Below are 17,757 nucleotides of genomic sequence, written 5' to 3' on the forward strand. Positions count from 1 at the left end.
GGTGGCTCCACGGGCCCAGTGCCCCAAGCAAGACTTTACACTTGGGATGCGCCACTTTGTTTTTCCTTTTTGGTTTTCCCACCAGCAAGCTTGCTTGCGCCTACGCTGAAATGGAACTTGATAAAACAGAGCGCAGGTATATCATCCTCAAAGTACGCAAACCATATGACGGTCATTCTATTATTATACAGTTATGAATGCTTGAGGTTGGGTTAGAGCACGCGCTGTGCTGCCGCAGCTGTACGAAGCCGTCTAGAGAAAACATTTCGCACTGCTCACGCTAGGCCAAACGCAATGTTCGCTAGCCAGACTAAGTAATGTTGAAACGCGAATGTGATATGTCGTTTCCACAAGGTTCGCCACATTAGAACCCAATACAGACACTTGTACTCAGTGAGGGTAATTTTCTGTATTACATCAGCGCGTGATGGCCTTCCTTGTGTTTTGAAGCTAATGGCCGAAATTATTGTCTTCAGTAATTACAAAGAGTAGAATGACTTGAGGCAGACAGATGTTTTGGCGAGGTTCTGGCACCCTAAACAAAGCCAAGTGCATTTTCGGTGTGAGTAAAATCTCTCTTGGGGAATGTTTGGGATAAAGATGGCATAAAACCACCCGCCATGGTTGCGCTCAAACTGCGGTGTCTACCAGAACGCACCTCACCCTTTATTGCTTCACGCTGCAGATTCTCAAATTTCGTAAGGCATGCCCAAACCTTTTCTCTGACGTCACCTAACAAACTACACAACATATTTGTCAAGACAGGGTCTCCCATTTGCCCTAGCTACGGTCGCTTTTCTGGCAATTTTAATTTCTTGTAGGGCCGCCACGGAAGCTACACAGCCCTTCAGGGAAATAAGCTTTCTACTTCTCACATAACTGGGACCTTAGAGGATTTGTTGGTGGGCTCCTTTGTCGACATCAGGCGGGCGCTCCTGACCCACATACAGGGTGTTTCAGCGAAACCTTTCAAAATTTATTTAAGGTTGCCTGTGGCAGATATCCCAATTCTAGTTATTGAACAGGTTTAATCGAAGAGGCGGGCACTATTTGCACAAAAAAATTGAAATGCATAATCCACTAATCAACAAAAATTCACTAATTAAGTTTTTAACTAATTACCGGATGACAAATATTGCAAGTAACAAATTGTAGCCGTGGAGTTCGCAAGGCGGATCCACTTGGAATGAAAACTGAGGATGACACCAGTTTCGAGATATTAATTCCCGAACTTTGCGGGAAAATGCATTGGCGTTTTTGACCCTCTTCGAGTAGACCAGCTCATGAACTGGAATTGGGATATCTGCCACAGGCAACCTTAAATAAATTTTGAAAGTGTTCGCTGAAACACCCTGTATATCACCTGCGACTGGATGTGAAGCAGGCCCTTTTGCTCTCCCTTCTTTGCCCGCCCACTGAAGGCCTCTAAACGAAATATAGATCGGTTGCCGTCCGGGAGGGTTATATAGACTTTCAAATACATGAAGGCCAAATTTGTTCTGCTCGGTGCTTGGAAACGCATGACTTTAAACTTCTCTCATTTCTCTCTCGAACGTTCAACGTTCACAAAACACTCACAAGTTCCTGCTCTGCTCGCCCCTCCTTTCGTACCTCTGTCTCCTCCGCACTAAGTACATTCGTCGCCCCCATTTAGTTTGTCTTGAAGCTTGAATGTGAGCTGCATGCTCAATGACGCTCATTAGTCCGGCCGCATGGGTGTGCGCTCTCTTAGGTACCCGTGCAGAATGACCCTACTCACCACAGTTTTTATTGCGATCAGCATTCTTGGGTTACTTCACGTACTTTTCGGAGTCTGTCTGTCTGTCTGTCTGTCTGTCTATCTATCTATCTATCTATCTATCTATCTATCTATCTATCTATCTATCTATCTATCTATCTATCTATCTATCTATCTATCTATCTATGTCTGCATTTTCTCGCCAACCTAGGTCACTGTGTAGTCTAGTGGTCGAATAGTTAGATCTACGAGCTGTGCGTGCGGAGGGTACAGGCCTTGAACCCAATCGGAGTTACCATTACCAACTGGTCATTGCTGCAAACGGCTGTGGGAGCTCGATGAGGCAGAAGACTCAGCAAGCCAGTAGCATCGCGAGCTTGAATAGCCTCAGTCAAGTAACTCTCTTTCCTTAATGTAGAAAATTTCCACCTTACCCTGATTGACATTCTCTTTGAAGTTTTCTCTCCCTCTCTTCCGTTTCAAGCGTGGCTTCTTGGCCAATAGCGGCACAAATATTACCACCGAGTAAACGAGTTATGAAGCAGACATGTCATATCAGCAGGGATTCCCTAAGAACACATGATACCATCTAGAACCATTGCCACGAAGCCTGCGCATGGCCTCCAAAAAGCTCCAGTGCATGCGAACGCTCAGAAACGCGTCATGCGGCCTCCTCTCTCGCGTTTCTTTTTGTGTCAACTAATTCTGCTGCGCAGAAGTCCGCTCAAGGCCTCCGAGACGAGAAGCGTGGCCTGTCGGTGCCTGCGAACGCTGAGAATTGTTCCCTCACTTGCCGCACACCCAGTCGCACATACTCAGTGGCTCAACTTGGCGTGAGGTTCACCGAAAAGCGGCAAACATACCCAGTGCATTTGTGGCGCAGCCTGCTAAAGCGTCGCGTAGCTGTCTTTGAGGAACTTTTGTGACGAGGGTTCGATTCCGCTCAGCATCGGAGACGTTTAAGCGATCCTTTTTGTCACTATACAGCAGCACATTCCCAGTTACACATACCTACTTACTAAGGTTGGCGCCAAAGACGCTCTTTGAAGAGCGACATACATCTACAGGCACATACCCAGGAACCCAAGTTGGCATCGAAGAGGTTTACTAGATAGAGTTCCATTTATAAAGGCTTGCGTTGGGGCTAGTTGGAATATCATACTTAAAGACCAGCGGACATCGAGTGGCACCTACCCAGACCTCCACGTCGGCGCCGAAAATCTTCGAGCAACAGTACCTACACAGGCCCGCATTTACCGTGACCCATGCATGCCGGTATAAAAGAGGTTCGCTGAAGAGAGGCACGTATATACACATTGCCACAAATTCAGTGACTCGAGTTGTTTCAACGCTTAGTTTCCAATCCTGTCCCTCCAGCACAGCAGCCTGAGTCCCGACCAATTCGACCACGCAATGCGCCGTGACCTAGATCCTCATATGCAAAATTAAATCAACCTCTCTATATGGCTTTCATAGATTATGAAAAGGCATTCGATTCAGTAGAGATATCAGCAGTCATAGAGGCATTGCGTAATCAAGGAGTGGAGGAGGCATACGTGAATATCTTGGCAAATATCTACAAGGATTCCACAGCTACCTTGGTTCTCCACAAGAAAAGTAGAAAGATACCTATCAAGAAAGGGGTCAGGCAAGGAGACACAATCTCTCCAATGCTATTCACTGCATGCTTAGAAGAAGTATTCAAGCTCTTAGACTGGGAAGGATTAGGAGTGAGGATCGATGGCGAATATCTCAGCAACCTTCGGTTTGCAGATGACATTGTCCTATTGAGCAACAATGGAGAGGAATTACAACAAATGATTGAGGACCTTCATCGAGAAAGTGCAAGAATTGGGTTGAAGATGAATATGCAGAAGACAAAGATAATGTTCAATAGCCTGGCAAGGGAACAAGAATTCAGGATCGCCCGTCAGCCTCTAGAATCTGTAAAGGAATATGTTTATCTAGGTCAATTACTCACAGGGGACCCTGATCATGAGAAAGAAATTTACAGAAGAATAAAATTGGGTTGGAGTGCATACGGCAGGCATTGCCAAATCCTGACTGGGAGCTTACCACTGTCGTTGAAAAGAAAAGTGTACAATCATTGCATTCTTCCGGTGCTAACATACGGGGCAGAAACTTGGAGGTTAACAAAGAAGCTCGAGAACAAGTTAAGGACCGCACAAAGAGCAATGGAACGAAAAATCTTAGGAGTAACGTTAAGAGACAGGAAGAGAGCGGTGTGGATCAGAGAACAAACGGGGGTAGACGATATTCTAGTTGACATTAAGCGGAAGAAATGGAGCTGGGCAGGCCATGTAATACGTAGGATGGATAACCGGTGGACCATTAGGGTTACAGAATGGATACCAAGAGAAGGGAAGCGCAATCGAGGACGGCAGAAAGTCAGGTGGGATGATGAGGTTAGGAAATTCGCAGGCGCAAGTTGGAATACGCTAGCGCAAGACAGGGGTAATTGGAGATCGCAGGGAGAGGCCTTCGTCCTGCAGTGGACATAAATATAGGCTGATGATGAAATAGAACCATACATAGATACATGACCCCTGGAAGTCGGTGAAGTACCCTAAGGATGCTAACGAATTAATAAGGAGCTAGAAAGCAAGCAAGGCATCGCACGAAGAAGGTGGTTACCGCCATGAACTTGAACACCGAAAGCGACAGCGGGTCTTCGGCGCCCTTTACAAGTGTATATTCACCAAAGTGGACATTCGCGCAAGCAGTATACCGGGAGCTCGAAGATAAAGACGAAGGCTCCATGGTGACAACCACCATCGCGCAGTGTTCTCCGTCATGCTTCGCCCGATGAAGATACAGGCCAAAGCATGCTCGCTCGGGCCGACCTCTCTGCCTTTCTAATAAATTATATCTCTCTCTACCACCGAGGAATCGAAATAACTACATATCGCCTGTGAATATTCAAATTTACGTTCATTTGTGTACTTAAGATGTATGTAGAAAGCAACTAAAGCACATAAAAAATTCATCGACGATTACGACCCTCCCTAACGCGAAATTTGAGCGCAGCTCTATACTGTGTACCGGAGCACATCGGCACCAGCTCTGTGCCAGCCAATCTGTGGAAGAAGACGTTGACGATCGTGTGGTTCGCGCTAGGTCGGTTTTCAACGATCCGGCTTGTTAAACCGCGTTATCAAGTTTACCTGCAAAATACTCTTGTTGCATTTGGTGGAGGTGCTGGGTAGTCCCCTTCAGCGTCCTGGAACTCCGCAGCCGTACGCTACCATCTGCCTTCACAATGACCGAGGACGCCGGACCCTCGCGAGCTTCTCCCGCTCCCACACCTGTCGTGTGCTCTGGGGTGCTTCATCTGCGTGATCCTCCAGTCTTCAGTGGCACTGACGATCACGACGTGGAAGACTGGCTAGCCGAGTATGAACGTGTTAGTGCACACAACAAGTGGGATGACCGCGACAAGTTGACTCATGCCATCTTTTATCTTACCGGCGTGGCCCATCTGTGGTTCAAGAACCACGAGGCTGATTTTACCACCTGGTCAGCTTTCAAAGAGACCCTCGTTTCGTTTTTCGGTCGGACAGCGGTGCGCAAGCTTCGCGCTGAGCACAGCCTCCGCGGAAGATCTCAACAAATTGGTGAGACCTTCACAAGCTACATTGAGGATGTCATCGGCCTCTGTAGGCGAGTGAATGCGTCCACGTCGGAACCTGACCGAATGAAACACATCATGAAAGGCATCGACGATGACGCTTTTCATATGCTGATGGCCAAAAACCCACAGAGCGTTACTAAAGTCATTGAACTTTGCCAAAGTTTTGACGAGCTGCGTAAACAGCGCATCTGCACACGTCGCCCTGGAATGCAAACGGCTGACCTTTCAGCTTTGGCTCCCAGCAGCACTGGTATTGATTACACCTCATTGCTGCCTCAAATTCAGCAATACGTACGCGAGGAAGTTGCACGTCAGCTCTCTCTTGTGGCATCGGTCACTGAGCCTGTCCCCCCACTGGACAAGTCGCTTTGTCGGGTTATCCAGACACAAGTTGCTGAGGCCCTACCGTCCCCGCTTCGCCGCCCCAAGTTACGGCGCCGCCGCAAGTAACGCCGCCGCCAACTTATGCTGAGGCCCTTATACTATCTCATGCCCAACCGACGCCAGTCCCATCCAGCCCAGCCACCAACTTCTACACTCCGCCAAGTCCGGTACGGCCGGTTTACGTACCGTTCTCGCATCCGAGACCACCTCTAAACCCCTGGCGCACTCCGGACAACCGGCCAGTGTGCTACGCTTGCGGTATTCCGGGACATGTTGCGCGCTTCCGTCGCCGCCGCGGACTCTATTTTCGCGATGGCGCTCCCAACCTTAGCCATGTCCCTCAGCAAGCTTCACACCGTCTTACATCTGGCGCCACGGACTCGTATTCACGTCGCCCCGCCTTCAGTTCACGCCGATCTCCTTCTCCCCGCCGCCGCTCCCTTTCCCCCATGCTTCGCCGTTCCAACCATGACCAGGAGGAAAACTAACAGCCGCAGTTCCTGAGGCAAGAACTGCGCCGTCGTCGAAATTTGCAAGGCCTCTTCTTTCGCCGCCTAACGAGATTGTAGAGTTTATAGACGGTGTCGCGACGAACGGTCTTGTCGACACAAGAGCAGCTGTTTGTGTGATTAGTGAGATTCTCTGCCGCAAACTGAACAAAGTGACGACTCCGCTTTTTGATATTTCGCTACGCACAGCGAGCTCGCAGCACGTCAAGCCTTCGGCCACCTGCACCGCTCGTGTTTTAATTCAAGATGCGCTCTACATTGTCGAATTTGTCGTCCTTTCTCATGCATCGCACGCCGTTATCCTGGGCTGGGACTTCCTTTCCGCGCATCATGCAGTGGTCGACTGCGCACGTGCACAACTCGCCTTGTCTCCGTTCTGTACCGCAACCGACGATGAGCCTCGCCCGTCTGCTAAAGTGGTTGTCGCTGCTGACGTCATCATCCCTGCCTTCTCTGTCACCTTAGTGTCCGTCACCTGTGACGCTGTCCCCAATTCAACTGCACTTCTTGTACCGTCTGAGAAATGTGCGCGTCGCCGGAACGTTGTCCTCCCGTTCGCAGTCGTCTCACTTGATGATGATTCCAGTGCAGTTTATGCGTGTAATCCGTTTCCCTGCCCTTCAACTATATTACATGGCGAATCTGTTAGGCGTCTCGACACTTTTGATGCCATCTTTCCGTTTGATGCGCCCTGCGATACGACACCACTGCCTATCGATGCCGTCACTTCTGCCGCCGCTCCCGCCTCACCAGACCACGACGTCTTGTTGCGCAGCGTCGATAACGCGCTCCCGCAAGCTCAGCGCAATCAGCTCGTTCAACTCCTTGACCGTTTTCGGAGCTCTTTCGACCTCGGCCAACCTTGTTTGGGGCGCACGTCAGCGGTTGTTCACCATATTGACACCGGTCACCATGCTCCACTGCGTCAGCGTCCCTACCGAGTGTCACAATCCGAACGCAGCGTCATCAGTGAACAAGTCGATGACATGCTGCAACGCGGCGTGATCCAGCAGTCACACAGTCCTTGGGCTTCTCCGGTCGTACTGGTGCGGAAAAAGGACGGCTCAATCAGATTTTGCGTGGATTACCGCCGACTAAACAAGATCACACATAAGGATGTTTATCCTCTACCACGAATAGACGATGCTCTCGATTGTCTACAAGGTGCCGAATTTTTTTCTTCCCTGGATCTTCGCTCTGGATACTGGCAAGTGCCGATGGCTGCAGCGGACCATCCAAAAACGGTTTTTGTGACCCCTGACGGGTTATACGAATTTAATGTGATGCCCTTCGGCCTGTGTAACGCGCCTGCGACTTTCGAGAGGATGATGGATTCTATCCTACGGGGACTTAAGTGGCGTACCTGTCTTTGCTACTTAGACGACATAGTTGTCTTTTCTCCCAATTTTGCATCTCATGTCGATCGCCTCGAGCAAGTTCTTGAGTGTGTCACGGCCGCTGGTTTGCAATTAAACTTGAAGAAATGCCATTTTGGTGCCAGACAGCTTACGATTCTAGGCCACGTCGTTTCACAGGAGGGAATCCTACCAGACCCCGCCAAACTGCGAGCCGTTGCCGAGTTTCCCAAGCCAGCCACTCTTAAAGAGCTCCGTAGCTTCATCGGCTTGTGCTCTTATTTTCGGCGTTTCATCCGTAATTTCGCCTCTATTATCGCCCCCTTGACTCAGCTACTTGCCAGCAGCGCTGACCTCTCGGCATGGAATCCCGATTGCGACGAGTCATTTACGACGCTCCGCCGGCTCCTTACGTCCCCTCCAGTACTGCGCCACTTCGATCCCCATGCGCCTACTGAAATTCACACGGACGCTAGCGGTGTCGGTCTTGGTGCCATCCTCGCCCAACGCAAAGACGGCTATGACGAGTATGTCGTTGCATATGCCAGCCGTACCCTAACAAAGGCAGAGTCGAACTATTGTGTAACGGAAAAGGAATGTTTGGCAATTGTTTGGGCAATCAGCAAATTCCGTACTTACTATTACGGACGCCAATTTGACGTTGTGACTGACCACCATGCCTTATGCTGGTTGTCATCTATGAAAGACCCCACTGGCCGCCTCGCTCGTTGGGCTTTACGCCTTCAAGAGTATGACATACGTGTTATTTATCGCTCGGGACGCAAACATTCAGACGCCGATGCCCTATCCCGTTCTCCGCTTCCGTCTGACCTACTTTGTTTACAAACTTCCACCTGCGATTCGTCGTCCCTCAGCATCACCGACATACCGGCCGAGCAACGCAAGGATCCCTGGATCGCTTCTCTGCTTGACGTTCTCTTTCACCGTTCGCTTGAATCTGTTTCACGCACCATTCGTCGTCAAGCGCATCACTTTGTCGTTCGTGAAGGCTTGTTGTACCGCCGCAATTACCTGACCGATGGCCGCAGATGGCTGCTTGTTATCCCCCGTCATTTGCGCTCGGACATATGCACCGCCTTCCACGATGATCCTCAATGCGGCCACGCTGGCGTATTCAAGACCTACTCCCGCCTACGCCTGAGGTATTACTGGCGCGGCATGTATCGATACATTCGCCAGTACGTGCGGTCATGCCTTTCGTGCCAATGCCGCAAGACTCCCCCTCATAGCACCGCTGGTCCTCTACAACCTTTACCGTGCCCTACAAGACCATTTGACCGTGTTGGCATTGACCTTTACGGTCCCCTCCCCAACACTCCTGCGGGCAACCGGTGGATCATTGTCGCCGTCGACCATCTCACACGGTACGCTGAAACATCTGCGCTGCCAGCTGCCACCGCGATAGACGTCGCTCGCTTCCTTCTTCGCCGCCTCATTTTGCGACACGGTGCGCCCCGTTAATTATTAAGCGATCGTGGCCGCGTCTTTCTCTCAAACGATATCGAGGCACTGCTCCAAAAATGCCGCATTGTTCACCGCACCACCTCTGCGTACCATCCGCAAACAAACGGCATGACGGAGCGTTTCAACCGCACCCTTGGAGATATGCTTGCGATGTACGTGTCCGATGATCACTCCAATTGGGACCGGGTGCTCCCCTTCGTCACGTACGCCTATAACTCTGCGCCACAAGCTACCACCGGCTTCTCTCCTTTTTTTCTTCTATATGGACGTGAACCATCCTGTTCCATGGACACCATTCTCCCCTACCGACCCGATGTCTCTGAAGCCTCGCCCGTTTCCGAAGCGGCTGCTTATGCTGAAGAGTGTCGTCAACTGGCTCGCTCGTTTACCGCGCAAGACCAATGTCGCCAAAAATCTCGCCATGACGAATCCGCATCTAGCGCCCAATATTACCCGGGAATGCTAGTTTGGCTCTGGGTCCCGTCCACTACTCCCGGCCTTTCGACCAAGCTTCTCTCGAATTACCACGGTCCCTACCGAGTAGTCGAGCAAACATCTCCGGTCAACTACATCATCGAGCCGCTCGAGCCATCTTCCGACCACCGCTGCCGAGGGCGTGAAACAGTTCACGTCACTCGGCTGAAACCGTGCTACGACCCTCCTGCGCTGTCAATCCCCTAAGTCGCCAGGTTGGCTCCTTTCTGCGTGGGGAGTGATTGTACCGGAGCACATCGGCACCAGCTCTGTGCCAGCCAGTGTGTGGAAGAAGACGTTGACGATCGTGTGGTTCGCGCTAGGTCGGTTTTCAACGATCCGGCTTGTTAAACCGCTTTATCAAGTCTACCTGCAAAATACTCTTGTTGCAACTGTTTTTATTTCGCGATACATTGGCTGACGCGGACAATCTGTCTCATGCGGCACGTTGCAAACGAGCGAAGTGTGGCGCGACTGCCTCACTAATCGGGAGATCACGAAAGGCAGCGCGTGCCTGACGCGTGGGCGCGATTCCCAGCAGCAGTCACAGACACACCTCCGCTCATGCACCGCTTTGGTGAACAGAAGACGCAGAGAGAGCCTCGATGCGCGGGCCCCAGCGGAGGCGAGCTAGTGCATCGAGGCGCCCTAACGACGCGAGCTACCCTGGCGCCATCTCGCAGCCATCGTGGTCCGTCTTGCGCGGCACTGCAGCTTTCTGCTCACGTTTTCGCCACAGCCACCTCCGCTTTCCTCCTCGCGCTATCTTCGTTCTCGCCGCCTTTCATCGCCAGCTGCGCTCCGCGTTTGCTCTCATCTTTTGTTGTGCTTGTTCGCTCGGTTATGAGGTACGACGCCGACGCTCGCCGCAGGAACGGTTTGTCTAAGAACTGCACTGTAAAATTCAAGGGACACTCAGTTATCCCTACTTGGATGAATGCGAAAGCATTGCGACCACCACGCGATGGTTGTGTTCTTTCGGCGATCTTTATTTAACTTCGCCTTAATTAACTCTAATGGTCGAGGGTTGGTTTCCCAAAAAAGGTTGTGAGCTCGAGTATCTTAATCAGCTATACCTTAAGTGTGGCTTAACTTTGCCTTAATTGACACCAAAGGTCGTGGGTTCGATTCTTACAAGGTCGAGCGTTCGAGTGCCTTAATTAACTTGATCTCAATTGTGTCTGCCAACTTAATTAATATCAAAGGCCGTGGGTTCGACTCCCACCAAAGGTCAAGGATAGGACTCCCATCAGAACTCGTGGGCTCAAGTGCCTTAATTAACTGTATCCTAATTAAATGTGCCCTAATTAATTTCTTCTTAACTAACAACAAAAGTCGTGGGTTCGAGTGCCTTAATTAACTATATCTTAATAAACTGTGCATCTAAATTACCTTTACCATAATTAACACATTTTCCTTAATTGACATCATCAAATGCCTCGATTGGCTCACTGGGCTTTTTCAGACCATCAATGGTGACGCCAACGTCGACAACGACGGATTTTCTGCCTCATGAGCCATATATAGATTTCGCATTAATAAATAAACATTGTACAATTGAATACATCATAAAATTGAATACTCTGCGCCGTTGATTTCACCATCACAAAAATCGATAACGTTTTTAATCACTTATTAGAGATCTCTCATGAGAGAGAATGCTGTCGCATTACTGTCGCCAATCATCCCCAGAGAATGAATGCGCTGCTAATTTTTTCTACTAGTCGACCATGTTCCTAATATTAGCGGTGGGAAATGCGATCTATTAGTATCGAAATAAACACTAACGCAGAACATCGGGCAAAATTAGCAAACAAGCATTAAGTAGTGCTCTGAAATCGACTCCTAGCACTTTCAGTTATTTTCAATACAAAGAGCGGAACACAGAAACCACAGACAAACAAACCTGGAGATCGCAGAATTCCCATGTAAACAGTTACGAAACGAGAAGATGATGCACTAGTCAATTCTGAAAGAATACAAACCAGATACATATCTCGTATGTGACACATGTCAATTCTATAGAACAAAACAGTTCAATACAATTCTATACAGCGACTTTAGTAACATACTTGAGTTGTAGTGACGGTGGAGAACACAGTACCATGACTGTGAATGATGAAACTCTATATTTCTCGAACTTGTGCCCCTAAAGCCAGTGACACTCAAAGCACAACAGCTGCGAACACAGTGGACGATCGTCGAAAATCTTATCAGCAGGTCAAATGCGTCGGCTTTTATAAATGAGTCGTCGAAAGTTTCAGAGTAATCGCTGGTGCCCGCGCAATTCGCGTTGCGCACAAAATCAGATTACACAAGGTCCCTTGACAACAGACAACGGATAGAAGCATCGATAACGTTCGAGAAGCTTCCAATACATATAGGCGCTTACTCCGCTGAGCGATAACGTTGAACATTTGTTAGGCGGTGAAAAAAGGCCACCCGAGAAATATAAACGTGTGTCAATACAGGGCCGGTATTTTGTTGCGATGCCTTTCCCGTAATAATGCCTTTTCGCGCTTATCGCGCTTTGTCAGTGGTGAGATCGGCGGTCCGCTCGCGTTATCAACGGGATCACCCGGCCGTGAGCGGTGGATGATAAGACTAGTATGGGATAAGTCGCATGGCATCGCTACAAAATGGCGACCCAGATGAGGCAGTTCTTTATCGGGAAGCGATAGCGACGGAGAGTTTGCAGGCTAGCCATCATTAAGCCTAATGTGATGTAGGATTATTTTTATCTCGCCTGCGTTGACCTCTCTGCTGAAGGAGCCCAGTCGCGTGCACCTACCAAAGGCACATCTGTACGCCACAATTGCCACTTTCAAAGCTGTAGAGGCAACGCGGAAAAATACTAGAATTGTGTCGGCATCAATCATGCAACAGTGAAATAAATGAAGTATTGTTTGGTGTATTTGTGTTTTTCACAGGTTTTTATGGTTACTCATTGCCCCCGCCACATTGGAGATTTTTATATACAGAAGTTAACTGTACTGTTGTAAAAGTCCTCTCCGCTAGGCCTGGGAGGATAGGGGTTTCCAAGAGAGCGGACAGCAAACGTAAGTACCCTTTAAGCAGTTGTATTCTACAAAACAACTTCAAAAGCTAGTCCAATGCATGGTGCATCCACTACAGCAGAAAATACGCTACAGCTGTAATTAGAGTATTCTCACTGAGCGCATTATTCAAGCATTAAAAATTACGGATCGCTGTCCTTTTTTTTTATTATTTTACGGTTGGCAGGGGTCTTTCCAAGAAGGACCCGTGCCCATCGTTAATCGATATATGAAAGCATAGTGCTCTGCCTATTCAGAAGCGAAACAACTAACCTAATCTAGGCACCACGCTGAAAGCCACAGGAGTTGCTTTAATTATATGTACACATTTTGTTTTCACTAATTAAACGTCTTTCTCTCTCGCTTTTCTTTCAAAATATTACTGCAAGCAATCCTAGAAGTTTCACGCGTTGAGTGGCACTTCATTTATTATTTGCTACTGGCACCGTCAAATTATAGAAACAGAGACGGCGTGTTAGCGCGATTGGCCAGAACTACGATTGGCCAGGTGACACGTTTGGCCAGTACCAGACGCAGTGCAAACAAACATCGGATATAGTGCGAATTAAGGCTGCCTGATTGACTGGTACCAGGCATATAGTGTAAACAAACAAATAATATGGTGCGATTTAAGGCAGCCGCACGGTACCTGACATTGTGCAAAGACCGGATATGTTGTCAATTAGGGCGGCCCGATTGGCCGGTTCCGGGCAAACAAACACCCGATATAATAAAAACTAAGTAGGCCCGAGACGGCAAGTGATGCACGTGAGCGTGGACGTGAGCTCCATCCAACACGCCGTCGTTGGCATCATTCCGTCGTCATTTCATCGCTTTCATGCCATTGTGATCAATTCTTGGCTGTCATCGTTTCCACTGTGTGGCTGTCAATGCGTTGTCATATATTCGTCATCATGCCACCACCTTCGAGCCATTCCGTCAGCATTCAGTTGTCGTTATGCCATTGCCATCATCGCGTCGCCGTCATATGCGCATCTTCATGCTGTCATGCTCGTTCCAAAGAATCCATTGTCACCATCCAATTGTCGCGATGGCTTTGTTATTCCAGCTCCGTGATTTCCTTCGTTACACCATCGCCGTCATAATGCCATCGTCATACCATGGGGGTCATAAAGTGGTTGTCTCACTGTTGTTGTCATACCAACTTCGTCATACAGAACTTTCACCAACATACTTTCCATGTATACGTAGATTCCAGGCACAGAAATTGGGACGAAATCTTGCCATTTTTTCATGGGCGCCTGCAATACTGCAAAGCATCAAACCACTGGTAACAGCCACTTCGATGGGTAGGAAAAGAGGTAATGTTAGGCCACCCCGCAGCTTCCTTGACACCATTCTACCTTTCACTCTTCACGGGAGTCTTGTAACGCGCAGACTCTGCCGCGCTGAGGAAGCAGAGTGGCATAGCTGAGGTGCGTACGTTGGCACCCCCGCATCACTCAAATATTAGCTACCAGTCATTGCGTAAAGATGTGTCGTGCGACAAGGGGGACACAGTATTGCTTTGGACACCACTTCGCAAGCGCGGCCTGTGTCTGAAGTTTCTGTCGTTACACGGGGCCGCTCGTCATCCCTGATCGCTAAAGTGATGTGACCTATCCGTTTGATCGTCTCGTGCCTCGTGGCTACCGTTCTAAGAAGATACAGCAAGGTAAATATACCTGGTAGCGAAGCTTCCATAGAAGCCCATACGTTCAAAACATGGTTGCTTACCGGCGGTTCATGGGGCTTAGCGCCATCTGTGTGAGGGGGGAACACTTCCGGCGGAAGAAAAAATAATTTGACGTCATATCCGTCAAAAACAGAAGTGACGTCATTTTGTTCTCATAGGCGCGAAATTTGTTTTCGGAGGCCTGCCATTAGAGCTGTATATTCAAATGCCCCGCCATTTGACTTCATGGGCGTTCCGAGTTTTCAGCGCGAAAAGCGATGCCGGGAAAGATCAGCCGCACGGGTGTCGAAATCGCGTCGCTGCACAGAACATACTTTCTTTGGAGGCCGACGAACACTTTGGGCGTAGATTGCGTAGAGTGCTCGTCCTTTCGTCGGACGCCAAGCCCGTCGGCCAGCGCTGTTGCACGAAAACAGCTAAAGTAAACAAGTATCTGACGGTCGCAACTCACTACTTTTGATTGCACAGGTTAAGAGACAATAAAACTACCCGCGTCACCTAATTCAGACAAAGGTTGACATGCAACACAACACATATGAGGGGGGCGTATTGTAACAGGTGAACTTTACGAGCGCGCCTTTCCACACACTCCAAGAGTTGCATGGCATTGCAAGTGATAGCGGCGTCAACGCCCGCCGCTATCGATGGGCGCTCTCACGGTGGGCCCTGAAAAAAGGTATATATTGATAATGATCTAGTAAAATACAGTTGTATCTTTTCTCGCCATGCATATATAAAATGAAATAAAAACTTTATTTTCGTTGAATGAATCTAACTGCGTCTCGCTTTAATTTAAAAACTCTTTTTTCCTTTCCCAGTGTTTATTCCCTCCAAACATAGTCGCGCTTCAATCGCTGCTCCCATAACCACACTTGATGATGTCGGTGACAATTGGTTCTGAACCGCTTTTCGCCCGAAGCTTCGCGACCTATGTGGATCGACCTTGGATACAGCTTGTTCACATCACTCCCTTGCCCCCCCCCCCCCCCCCCCCGAAATTCTGCGCGCCCTCTACAAGATTTGGTTGGAAATCAAGGGGCTTTCCCTATCGGTGATAGTTGACAGCTGCTCGGCCAGCTGAGTTGGGCTGAGTCACTTGCGTTTCACGAGATAGCCTTAGCGCAGCCTATAAAACAGGCGCTCTTCTCCGCTGGTCAGTCGCTCATGCTGTCTCAAGGTAAAGAAAAAAAAAGCGCGTCAGCGCCTATCTACGACGACGCATTCCGTTTTTTAGACAATGGCGGTACAGATAACGTCCAGATAAGAAGCTTTGGTTGCAAAATACATTTTTCGCGCACGCGCATAATATTTTTGCAATTGGTCAATTACAGGAGCGTTTCGCCAGAGCGACATGGAAGTAGACTAGGACGAAACGCGCTTATCTTTGTAGCGCCACGTGGTCGGCACGGCAGCTCTTTTCTCCTTTTCATCAACTCATCCTTAAATACATGCACTCCATCGTAACAAAATGTACACTCTAAAAACAGTTGCACCCGTTTGGGGGTATTTTTGCCACAGAACAATAATCGTCATTTCACTTCCGTGGCTTTCCTTTCTTTAACGCTGTGCGCCCAGCACTTCTCGGTCAGGAACGGCAAGAGCGTTATCAGCGTGACACTGCGTTCTCGACAGGAAAGTAGCAAGTGCAGAGTTTTCAAGATAGGAAACGCAAGCAAGACAGATGGCGATTATTGTTGTGTGGCAAAAATGCACCCCAGAGGGTGCAACTGTTTTTAGAGTTTACATGGTGAATAAAATTAAGCATCTTACGATCCTGCTGTTAAACTGTAGAGAAGAATGACTACAATAATTAGGGAGCTAAATTAATATTGCCTAGGGGTTGGTTTCACTATCAATACGTGTAAAACAATACTAGTGTTCTGTTTCCCATCAAACGAATAAGAGCTTGTGGTTTGTAGTTAGGCACTAGAATATATAGAGGAGTATGTTTATTCAGATGAAACAGTTAATGGACACATTGATGCAAAGGAAGAAATTGCCAAACGTATATGCATCACGTGTGGCCAGTACTTGCGCGTGTTACGGATGCTTGTGTTTGTCTAGTCAAGTGCCCGCTCTTCACGCAGTTCTCAAAAAATCTACTTACAGGTCCTCAACGGCACTTACCGATATCGTCGAACAAAAAAAAAAAATCTCCGACGAGCAAGAATCTCCCTAATGCGAAATTTGAGCGCAGCTACATACGTGTTTTCATTTCGCGTTATACAGAGGCAAGAAAACTAACATCAACGCTTTAGAGATGATCCAACGCAACGCTGTCACGTTTATTTTTCCTAAATATAGACTAAGTGACTCTCCTACTAGTCGAATGAATCAACATAATTTCAGACGCTACAGCCACGTAGGAAAATGAAAAACTGAAATTTCTTTCTTTTTTATTTTTGCTTAAAAACTACTTTTTGTCCCTCCACCCACAGGCTTATGTTAAACCGCGCGTCGAACACGGCATCGTCCCGCTGATTCTTCAACACCTTATAACACCCGAACGTCTTTAGGTTTTGTTTCTTCCCGCACACTATAACAGATTGGAACGGCCTGTCATTATCACAATTGTTAAGCACTGATTCTATTGAACGCATGTGTTTTTAACTTTAATGGTATTGCTATGTCGTCAAGCCTTGTTATTGCTTTATTTTTCTTTATTTCTTACGTGAATTCTGTTTGATACATTCCACATCTTCCTTGTTCTATTATTTGCAGTATTTTTCCATTTTCCCTCGTTTATGAACTTACCTCTGGTACTTGTTTCCTTTTTCTCGCTAGAATGGCTGCAAGTGCTCCATATTGACACGTTTACAGCCGCCCAAATCTTTAACTAGCGTGCGCGGGCGGTGATTTTTTGTGCGCCAGCACCCTAAATTAGGAGCAAACTTACAAATGACTATGCTCGTGAATATAGCATATAGCAAGTTCGTGAATATAGCATAGTCATTTGTAAGTTTGTTCCTAACTTAAGGTGCTGGCGCACCGAAATTCACCGTTCGCGTACGCTAGTTAAAAATTTGGGTGGCTGTACTTGTTTATCTTTCACCGGTGACCGCTTTTCACCGGCTAACAAATGTTAAACGTTATCGCTTGGCGCAGGACGCGCCTGCATGTATCGGAAGTTTCTCGAACGTTATTGACGCTTCTATGCGTTGTCTGTTGTCGCCGACGCTTATGTAATCTGATTGTAGGAGCGACACGAATTGTGTAGTACTTTCTGGAAGACACGCGGGAACCAGGAATTACTCTGGAACCTTCGATGACTCATGTATAAAAGCCGACGCGTTTCGCCGCTGATCAGATTTCGACGATCGCCGACTGTGTTCGACGCTATCATTGTGCTTCGAGTGCAACTTGCTTTTGTGGGCACATGTTCGCCGAATAAAATGTCAATTTCGTCAT

The 17,757-nt window shown here is 48.3% G+C and overlaps 1 protein-coding gene and 1 long non-coding RNA gene across 2 annotated transcripts in view; one reads left to right on the top strand and one right to left on the bottom strand.

The window, feature by feature from the left end:
* The window catches only part of LOC125947756 (uncharacterized), a 353,840-nt gene that overhangs the window by 288,527 nt on the left and 47,556 nt on the right, over positions 1–17,757 (bottom strand). The window lies entirely within an intron of this gene.
* The window catches only part of LOC125947457 (uncharacterized), a 102,215-nt gene that overhangs the window by 70,121 nt on the left and 14,337 nt on the right, over positions 1–17,757 (top strand). Inside the window, exon 3 of the long non-coding RNA XR_007468307.1 lies at positions 12,528–12,656. This is a non-coding gene — a long non-coding RNA (uncharacterized LOC125947457). The remainder of the gene's footprint in view (positions 1–12,527; positions 12,657–17,757) is intronic.

This window comes from Dermacentor silvarum, chromosome 8, assembly GCF_013339745.2.
Source record: "Dermacentor silvarum isolate Dsil-2018 chromosome 8, BIME_Dsil_1.4, whole genome shotgun sequence".
NCBI lineage: Eukaryota > Metazoa > Arthropoda > Arachnida > Ixodida > Ixodidae > Dermacentor > Dermacentor silvarum.